Source organism: Empidonax traillii, unplaced genomic scaffold, assembly GCF_003031625.1.
Source record: "Empidonax traillii isolate 1590-97213 ecotype Southwest subspecies unplaced genomic scaffold, ASM303162v1 scaffold855:size277195, whole genome shotgun sequence".
Lineage (NCBI taxonomy): Eukaryota > Metazoa > Chordata > Aves > Passeriformes > Tyrannidae > Empidonax > Empidonax traillii.
Window position 1 is genome coordinate 249,689 of NW_020956048.1, and position 9,913 is coordinate 259,601.

At 35.1% G+C, this 9,913-nt stretch overlaps 1 non-coding gene across 1 annotated transcript; it reads left to right on the plus strand.

Moving 5' to 3' along the window:
• The first annotated feature begins 1,906 nt into the window (after nt 1–1,906).
• LOC114067058 lies at nt 1,907–2,011 on the plus strand. The gene has a single exon (XR_003573308.1). It is a non-coding gene; the product is annotated as a U6 spliceosomal RNA (small nuclear RNA).
• Nucleotides 2,012–9,913: the final 7,902 nt, after the last annotated feature.

A 9,913-nucleotide genomic window follows, 5' to 3' on the forward strand; every position in this document is an offset into this window, starting at 1 on the left:
ATATTTTAAAAAGCCATAGATAAGTATGTCAGCTTTGCAGAACTGAAGCAAACGCTGCAGGCACGGGAAGCAATTGAGCAAAGACAAGTTAGGCACAAATAAGTAATGAAACCTTACAGTTAACTTGATGTGCAAGCTCATCTCTAGAGTATACCCAATTTACTCAGATATTTCCAAGCCTGGGGCATATGGCACACTGGCAACCTTGAAGCTGTAGTTTGAAGGGAGTTGAGCACCTGGAGATTATGTGGTGTCAGGAGAGAAATCATGCTGAATGTCTTTCCTGCCTCAATGAATTTTATAAATTAAAAATGTGTGCCTTGGGCTTACTTTTCTCAGACTGTAAAAAATAAAGTTTCCAAGTTTGTTAATTTTAAATTATTACTTTGCATTTCTTTGAATGCATGTCTTCATTCTATCCCTTGACTTCATCAAACATACTTGGAATAGCCATATTTACCTAGTGATTATAAGTTTGACAAAAACCATTGGGCTTAAGGTGCAATAGTAGTAATACAAAAATAAAAGACAAGGGAAATGGAGTAGCTTTAAGGAATGTTAGTCTTTCTGGTATGCAAACAAACTTAACAAAGAATTGCCTGTTGTAAAATGTATGAATTACTAACAGAAAAACACTGCTGAAGTAGATCCCCAATGGTAGAATGTTTTCTAAAATAGTTTTAGTTATGCTAGGGAGTTCCGTTATGGATTTTAATATAACACGAGCCAAGTGCAGTTGTTTTGAAGGCAAGACGAAAGGAAGACATTGGTTTTGGGACTTTAACTGAGCAAGCTTTAAAAAAAAAAAAATCTTGAAAGTTAATGCAAAGATCAAAAACTTCCAGTGTCAGTACATGAAAGAGCACCTTGATTCAGCGCTGTTGTATTCTTCCCCATGCACAAGATAGACACAAAGTCTCATGCAATGCCAGCAACCCCTCTGCAGTAAGGGAACTTTTCACTCCACTGTGACATTTTTAAAAAGTTTTCAATCTCACTAGCTAAAGTAGCAGGTCGAGGGAGAGGGGTTTGAGAGGTGAGTGGGTTGGTTGGTTGGTGATTTTTTTTTCTTGTGACATATGAATGTTTTTTTCTTTCAGTCTTGTGACATGTGTAGGAACAAAAGACTAAGTGTGTTACAAATGTTGCACAAATCACTTTGTAGAGAAACAGATACAACAAAGATTAAGCATACATCATGTTTTGTTATGCAACCCCTAATTTTTACATTAAGTATGAACTACAAAACTGTGCTGATGTGACTGATTCTGCTGGAGTATGGCAGCCTTGTGGTTTGGGAAGAAAAGAACTAAGTAGCTTATAAAAATTAACTTTCCATGAGAAAGACAAAGCAATATATGACTGGTTATCTGGTAGCTGTCATAGGCTAGGGGAGCTCAGCAGAGCCCAGTGAGTGGCAAGGACTACTGGATCACAGCATTCATTCATTCACAAATAAGATGAAAACAAAATAGAGAAGGCCTGACATCAATAAACTTCAGTTTGAGGTAAACACAAATTTTTAGGGAAATCTTTCATGCTTTTAATTCTAGTTCTAATTTTGAAGAAATTTTTCAAATTAATGGAGAATAAAGGACTACTTAATAGTCAGTTTCCAGATGTATTTTTCAGCTTGTCTGATTGAGATTGGACCTGAGCATGTTCAAGCTGTGATGATACTAAAACATAGGTGCTTGATTTATAGTTAAAGTGCTGGACTGTCAATCAGATGTCTCCAGGCCAGCTGTATCTGCTCAGAAGCTTCACGGATTATTCACAGATTGTGTCCCTTTACAGAGTTGGAAGGGACTCACAAGGATCATCAAGTCCAGCTTTTAAGTTGATGGCGTGTATGGGGATCAAACCCATGGCCCTGACACTCTAACCAGCTGAAATAATCCCACATGCTCACTTTGGCTGCACATATACTAAAATTGGAACAATGAAGAGAAGAATAGTATTGCTCCTGTAGAAGGATGACATGCAAATTAACTCAAGCTACTATCTAATGACACAGTGTATGTAGGCATGCAAAAACTTAGAAAAGGGTCACATGATTCGCATCAAAAATTAAATGTTATGATCAGTCATGATAGAAAGAGAAAAGAGACTGACATTCACTTCTAGCTGCTAAAGGTAGATGTTGTGAAGGAGAGAGACCAACTAAGAACCTGAAAGTGAGATTCATTAGAAGAGAATTGCAATGAAGTCTGCTAAATAATATTTATGTTCAAAAAATCTTCACTTGAAAAAAAATCTTGATGTTGAGAAAAAGAAAGAGGTCTTTTTCTATAATGTATAGAGTTCATAATCACACACTGTATCGAAGCACTTCATCTATCCAGTATTTCAGGTCTGAAATGATAGTAAAGGTACTTTTATCTATGTTTTACAATATAATGTATGTTAAATCTAAGATATTTTACTATGCTTTCTGTATATAATGTAATCATTATATCTATAATATACATATTCTTTCTACTATAATTTGAAAATGTTACATTTGCTCTTGACGAAGTCAACACCCTGAAAATTGGCACTGAAAATGATTTTATTAATTTTGGTGATTTTACTAATGTTTGGTGATCTCAAGTCCATACACACAACAGATTCTTCTTGCCTACTCCTACAATATTAGTCATGACTTGTTATAAAATCCGCCAATGAAATTAAAATTATGTTAAGCTTTTATATTTTATTTTATATATAATATAATGATTTGGTTAATTTTTTTTTTTTTTTGGAGAAGCAACTTTCTGTGTATCTTTGATCGAAATAAGTATGTGAAAGGGAAAGTTTTAAAAGAATATTTTAACATTATTATTCAATGTCCATTAAATGTGAGCTGTTTATAATCAATATTGAATTCCACATGTAACTGGAAATGTGACTAAGAGACTAGGTTAGTAAGCAAAATGAGTAAGGGGCTATCTGTGGTTATATAAAAATTTTAAAATGTGAGGTCCTAGTGAAAAAACAGTTAGCAAAATTGAAATAGCTCTTTCAAAAACATCTCACAATTTAGTAAGCACCACAGTTAAAGTAATTTAATTTTTGTTGGCAAATATCTCATGACACTAATTACATAATCATATCCTTAAGAAGATGCCTCACATCCTAGCTTGTAAAATTTTTCTGCTTATGTAGCAAATTTACAGTATTAAGATAGAAAAATTTTTATTACTATTGACAAACTTTTAAGGTTAAAAAGTGACTGTTTACTATCTCAAGTCATCTTTTAGTTTTTTAGTATTACTTATTGAAATTTATATGTATTCTTCAGCCTGTCTAAAAATTCAGGGGTATGTTATAGGTCAACCTTCATTCAGAACAAGCTGTAGAACTCACTGCATGTAGCATTTAGATACCAGCTCTTCACCTCTACATGCATTCCAGGTTTCAGTACCTTTTCACAGTTTTTTTAATAAAGAATAAAACTATTCTGGAAAACAGTACAAAAGCTAAATTTTCCTTTGTAATTTTACTTTGTAATGGAAAAGATTTAGTTGTCCTTATCATTTCAGGACCAGATATACCTTTGCCTGATTTATGAATGTTTGATAATTTCTCACTTGGATATATATTCATTTTATCAGCATTCCTCTCTTTATTATACATTAGCTCTTATGAAACAGTTAATTATCTGCTAGAATTTTTCTACCTAGAATGTTATTTATTTATCCTGTGGACCACATGGTCCCAGAGGGAATGACAGGTATAATAAAAAGAAAATATTTTTTAAAATCCTTCCTTTATAGGAAGCTATAGATAGTTAGTTATATAATCAGAATAATTAAATTATAGTCACCATCTATAAATCATTATATGGAATTGCATATGTTCTGCCTTTGCCAGAATAAAAATATTTATGTAAATTCATGAAACCTGTCTTATGAAAGTAGTAAAAGCAAGATCATAAGGAATGGACAACCAAAGCTGACACACACAGTTGATATAACCTTGGAACTATGCCTTTAAAGTACTCCAGTGACGACAGCTTTAAACAAAAATGTGAAAAATATTGTATCTTTCTAATTTGTTAGATTCAAGCATTACACTTGGGTAGCTAGACTGGTTAACAAGAGTCATGTGACTCATATAAAAGAAAAAGACACTCATGGCAAAATCAAGTGGTGATCTTCAACTGGGAATTTGCATCTACCATAACTGCACATCACTGAATAATATAGAAATTCTTTGGTTTTAGTTCAAGTAGTCCCATAGAATGTTTAGGCATTAATTTAAGTGAGTAGATATATTTTATGACACTTATTACAGTGGTGATTTCAATGAAAGACATAATCAGTAATAGCACATATGTTTCTCTAAAAGGTTTCTGTTTCTATTCTATTCAATAATACGAGAAACAAAGGTCTGTTTGGGGGGTTTTTTGTTTCTTTTTTTTTAGCAGCATAGCTAGGCATGAGAAAGGTCTGTATGCGTGTATCCCTGTGCACATATAATTACAGGTATTAGTGCAACTCATTTTATTCTCAATCCTTTGACAAAGACAGCTAGCCAACATATAGCAACACCCCTCCAGAGATAGTTCATGAATGTCTATGTTTATGCCAATCCTTCAAGAATAATTTTATTTCAATAATTTACTCAACATATGTTATGTTTAAAAGGTGGACAAGCATTAAAATAAGTACATTAAATATGCATTGAAACATCAAAGTATTTTGATCATAATACTCTCCTTATGCTTTGCTGACTCACCTTAGTATTTTCTAAGTAACCTAAAGTAGACAGAATATGCAAAATGCAAGACCACTTGCATCTCGTACCTTCATTAAATAGAATGATGTTCCAGCAGTACCTCATGAAATAAAATGTTTGCACTAAGAGAAACAGCCATACAAATCTAATTATTTGTACCTTATGGAGATCTCTCAATGGCACTCTCATCACAGGGAACCTAAAGCTGTGTGCAAGTATTAGAATAAAACCATTTATTTCTTAGTAAATAGTTTTCTTCAATGCACCAGGCTTCTCTTAAACTTACATTATTAAAATAATCCAGTTCATTCTCCACTATGAAATAGAAGGGCCTTTTGTTACTTAAATAAATGTGTTGCTTTATCGCTCATAAATATTTCTCTAAAGATGTTTTCTAATGCTCCAGTTTCTGTAGGTTTTATGAATTAAGCTATAACCACCTGTAATGCAGATGAAAACAAAGAAAAAACATGTGATTCAGACCACTAGTACTTTCTCTTTTCTGTAGATTCAGAAATGTCACCCATTGCAAAGACTTATCCCTTCCATATGTATGCATGCATTTGCTTCCACACAATTCTGATGTCAAACATCAAGAAATGAGCGTACTTTTTCCAAAGTTTAGGAACTTTATAAAATCCTAGGTTTCTTCTACAGGGACTACCTTCCTACTGTCCCATTATTCTCTCTACAGATCTGTTTTTCATAGAAATGTCTTGTACATATAAATTTCATCTAAAAGTACTGTGCAACTGATTACTGCAGGTACAGATGGGTTGGTTTGGGCTGGGATACAGTTAATTCTTCACAGTGTCTGGCACGAGGCTGTGCACAGTGATGATAATAGAGATGATTTTGTTATTGCTGAGCAGTGCTTACATAGAGCCAAGGTTTTTTCATCTTTTTGTACCACTAGGCTGGTAAGGAAGTTGAAGATGCATGGGAAACTGGGAGAAGACATAGATGGGACAGATGACCCAAACTAACCAAATGGATATTCCATACAATATGACATCATGCTCAGTATATGAACTGGGGGGGAAGAAGGAAGAGAGAGAGACATTTAGAGTGATGGCATTTGTCTTCCCGAGTCACCATGTGATGGGGCCCTGCACTCCTGGAGATGGCTGAACACCTGCCTGCCCATGAGAAGCAGTGAATCAACTCCTTGTTTTGCTTTGTTACACGTGTGGCTTTTGCTTTCCCTATTAAAGCTGTCTTTATCTCCACCCATGAGTTTTTCAGCTTTTACCCTTCCGGTTCTCTCCCTGATCCCACTGCTGCGGGAGTAAGCAAGCAGTTGTGTGAGGCTTGGCTGCTGGCTGGGGTTAAACCATGACAGAAAGTCAGACTCTCAGTCAGGTTAGACATGCAGTAGGTCCAGCTGGGCTGTTGCAAGTTCAGATGGTCAGGAAAAAAAAAATCAAACAACAAACCAACAACATAAAATGTATGTAGGCTTTGTGTTAATGACATTTCTGGACAGGAAAATTGGGAAAAGTCCATGCAAGATTTAACTGTCTTTAACATCGAATCATAGAATCATAGAATCAGCTGGGTTGGAAAGGACCTCTGAGATCATCAAGTCCAACCCTTGATCCAACACCGCCATGGTTACTAGACCATGGCACTAAGTGCCACATCCAGTCTCATCTTAAATACCTCCAGGGACAGAGAATTCAACACTTCCCTTGGCAGCCCATTCCAATATCTGATTACCCTCTCTGCAAAGAATTTCTTCCTCATGTCTAACCTAACCCCCTGCCCTCCCCCCACACCCCCAGCAGAGCTTAAGACCATGCCCTCTTGTCCTACTGCTGATTGCCTGGGAGAAGAGACTGACCTCCACCTGGCTACAACCTTCTTTCAGGTAGTCGTAGAGAGTGATGAGGTCTCCCCTGAGCCTTCTCTTCTCCAGGTTAAACAACCCCAGCTCCCTCAGCCTCTCCTCATAGGACTTGTGCTTGAATCCCCTCACTAGAGTGGTTGCTCTTCTCTGGACCTGCTCCAGCATCTCAATATCCTTCCTGAACTGAGGGGCCCAGAACTGGACACAGCACTCCAGGTGTGGCCCCACCTGTGCTGAGCACAGGGGAAGGATCACTTCCCTTGTCCTGCTGGCCACACTGTTCCTTATCCAGGCCAGGATGCCATTGGCCTTCTTGGCCACCTGGGCACAGTGCTGGCTCATGTTCAGAACCTTGCTCTATTTTATCTGCTACTCTAGATGTGCCCAAACACTAGCGCTTCCAAAAAATAGAAAAAAAAAACCCAGGAGGCTAAAAGCCATAGGTTGTTTTGCTGGTTTGCTGGGGGGAACCAAAACATACCTAGTCATCCACGCAAAAAAATTAGTGATGCTTTGGTAACTATTAGAATCTCAAATTCCAAAATTTTATTGAAATGGAAAACAAAATTTAATATTTATTTTGACACAAAAGTAAACTGGAAAAAAAGTTTTAAAATCTTGTTAAGACCTTCTTTTTCGTTTCATTTTACATCAAGGAGTCATGATTTCTTTACAGTTTATTAAGGATTATATTCATATTAATTCAAGCTATGATGAATATGACATTTTTCTGAGAGGTTCATATGAAAGCTATTTACAACTATGCATTACAGTTTCAAAAGGTCGTGTTACAAAGACTATAGAGAGAAAATGAAAAAAATAATTTGGTCCATTTTAGTCTCTAAATCCAGTAAAAAGTTAGCCAGCTAAAGAAGAAAAAAGTGAAAAGACCAATGAAACTGAAATAGTGTCAGTTGTCCTATTATGAATCTTATTATGAATATTGTGGGATTTATTTCACTATTAATTTAAAATTAACTTTAAATAAAAGAATCAAAAGGGAAAAACTCATTTTAGGACTATTTAATAAAAGCAGACAGTAAATTTTTTTCTAATTGTTAACTACCGAACTCTAGTCTAAACCAATCTCAAGTGAAGGATATTTGATAAATCATGCTGTCTTCAAGCAAAGTGATACCATTTACTGTAATGTTAGATTTTTAATAGATCCTTTGGACATACATTTCATAAAATCATAAAATCTTTAAGGTCAGAAAAGACCTCTAAAACCACTGAGTCCAACTGTTAAACTAGCACCATTGTGTTCACCACTACTAAATCCTGTCCTTGAGTGTCACATCCACCTTTTTGAACACTTCCAGTGACAGTGATTCTACCACTTCACAGGCCAGCTTGTTCCAGTGCTTAACCACCCTTTCTGTAAAGATTTTTTTCTAATATAAGTTATGTCTTATTATTGCAAGACTTTTGTCCCCATTCTGCTCCACGCTTCCAGTCAATGCAAAATGCATGTAAGTGCATTGGCAGCATAATCTAATGTCTTGCTTGAAGTGAGCATATGCCCTGATGACAACAGTCATCAGAGTCCAGTGCAAACTCCTGTGGTGGAAAATGCAGACCTGAGACTTACAATTACTACAATTTCATGGAAGGAGTCACTGCACTTATTCAAACGTGAATAGGTCTTACTTTTATTGTCTGACCCATGAGAATTGGGATGGATTAAATAAAATTAATGCAGTGACACATTCACCGCAGTGAGGAACATTGCCTGGTGTTCTATGTGAAGACTGAGTGCATCTTGACGGATATCATTTAGCAGCACCTAATTTACATGCTTGAAGTATACAGTATGCACAAGTATACAGTATATCTATGCATACATGACATTTTATTTTATCTCATATTCTATTCTCATAAATGTGACTCTTTTTATGAAATCTGTTATTTGTTCAGTCTCTCTTGTGGAATCATTCTGACTGGATTTCCCATTTATTCCAGCTTTGCCATAATTTTAAACAAAAGAAGTCCTCCAGTGCAAAACAAACAAAATGCTATGTTTTGTCATCTAATCTTTATTTGTGTGGTGAAAAGTTTCTGTTAAAACAGTACTGATGTAAGCTGCATGCATTAACACTCTTCACAAGTCTGATAGAAGAGTATAATTAGAATGCAATTAATGGTTGTTACTAGAAGATGCAAATATTTATTTAGTTCACTATTACTGTTGAATCGGATATCAAAAATGGCAACGGCACACAACTATTAAGAAAAGAAAAACATGTAAATAGTAGGACTTGACTCAAATAAATAATTTAGTGGTTTCTCTTTGTATCTACCAAACAAATGCTTAATGAAAACAGTTATTTCCTTAGTACAGAAAGACTTAGGGAAACATGAAGAAGAAATATTTACTTAAAATATAAGCTGCAACATGATATGGATGCCCATATTGATCTTATGCAACCAGATCAATAGTTGTATGAGAAAATAATGTATGTAACATACCTAATTTATTTTTACGGATAAACATTAACACTCAGATTGGAAAACAGTTACTGACATAGATAATAAATTATAGATAAACACTTAAAATAACTTGTGAAAGGGCACTGTTTCTTTAGTAGCCTCTTGCAATGAAGGAGCATAGTAAGACAGATTTCAGTTTAATTTACCATGGCATGAAGCAGAATAAATCTGCTAAAATCAGCATGGAATACCACTGTAAAATAACACCAAGTCAAGTGAGGACAGTAAAACTAAGGCTGTGGAAGAAAAGCACTCAACAAAGGGATTAAAGAGATTAAATCCTTACATTTTTTTAAGTACATAATATTTTTTTAACTATTTACATGAAACCTGAGAGTTTTGAGCACTTTCCATTTGATTAGTGTACTGTTTTTTAAGCTTTAGTCTTCTTCATTTTATACTATTTTAGCTCTGCCTATAATTTTTTGGAAAAAAATCCAAGATTTTAAGTTCCTTAAATGTTCTGGGTTTTGAACATTATTTTATTATTAAAATGTATTTAAATTTCAAACATTTATAGTTTTCATAATTTTTTTACAGATGTAAATGTTGCTCTGTCTTTCACTGCATTGATTGCTTCTTCAAAAACAGTAGGCAACAAATTTATTAAATAGATGCAGAAGGTGTGAGTGCTTCAGTTAATTAAACGAGAAAGAGAGTGGAATTCTTCTGATGCAGGAAGAAACTTCTGTACATTACTCTATATGGTAAGTAGGAGAAGCTTTTATCTCCAGCAATGTCTTTGAAAATAAGGGGGAGTATGGTCAAGCAGCACAGGCCTGCTCTCCAGTGGCTCCAGATAATGGCATCATGAAATGCATCCATAGGCACGTGACAGTAACATTTTTTATC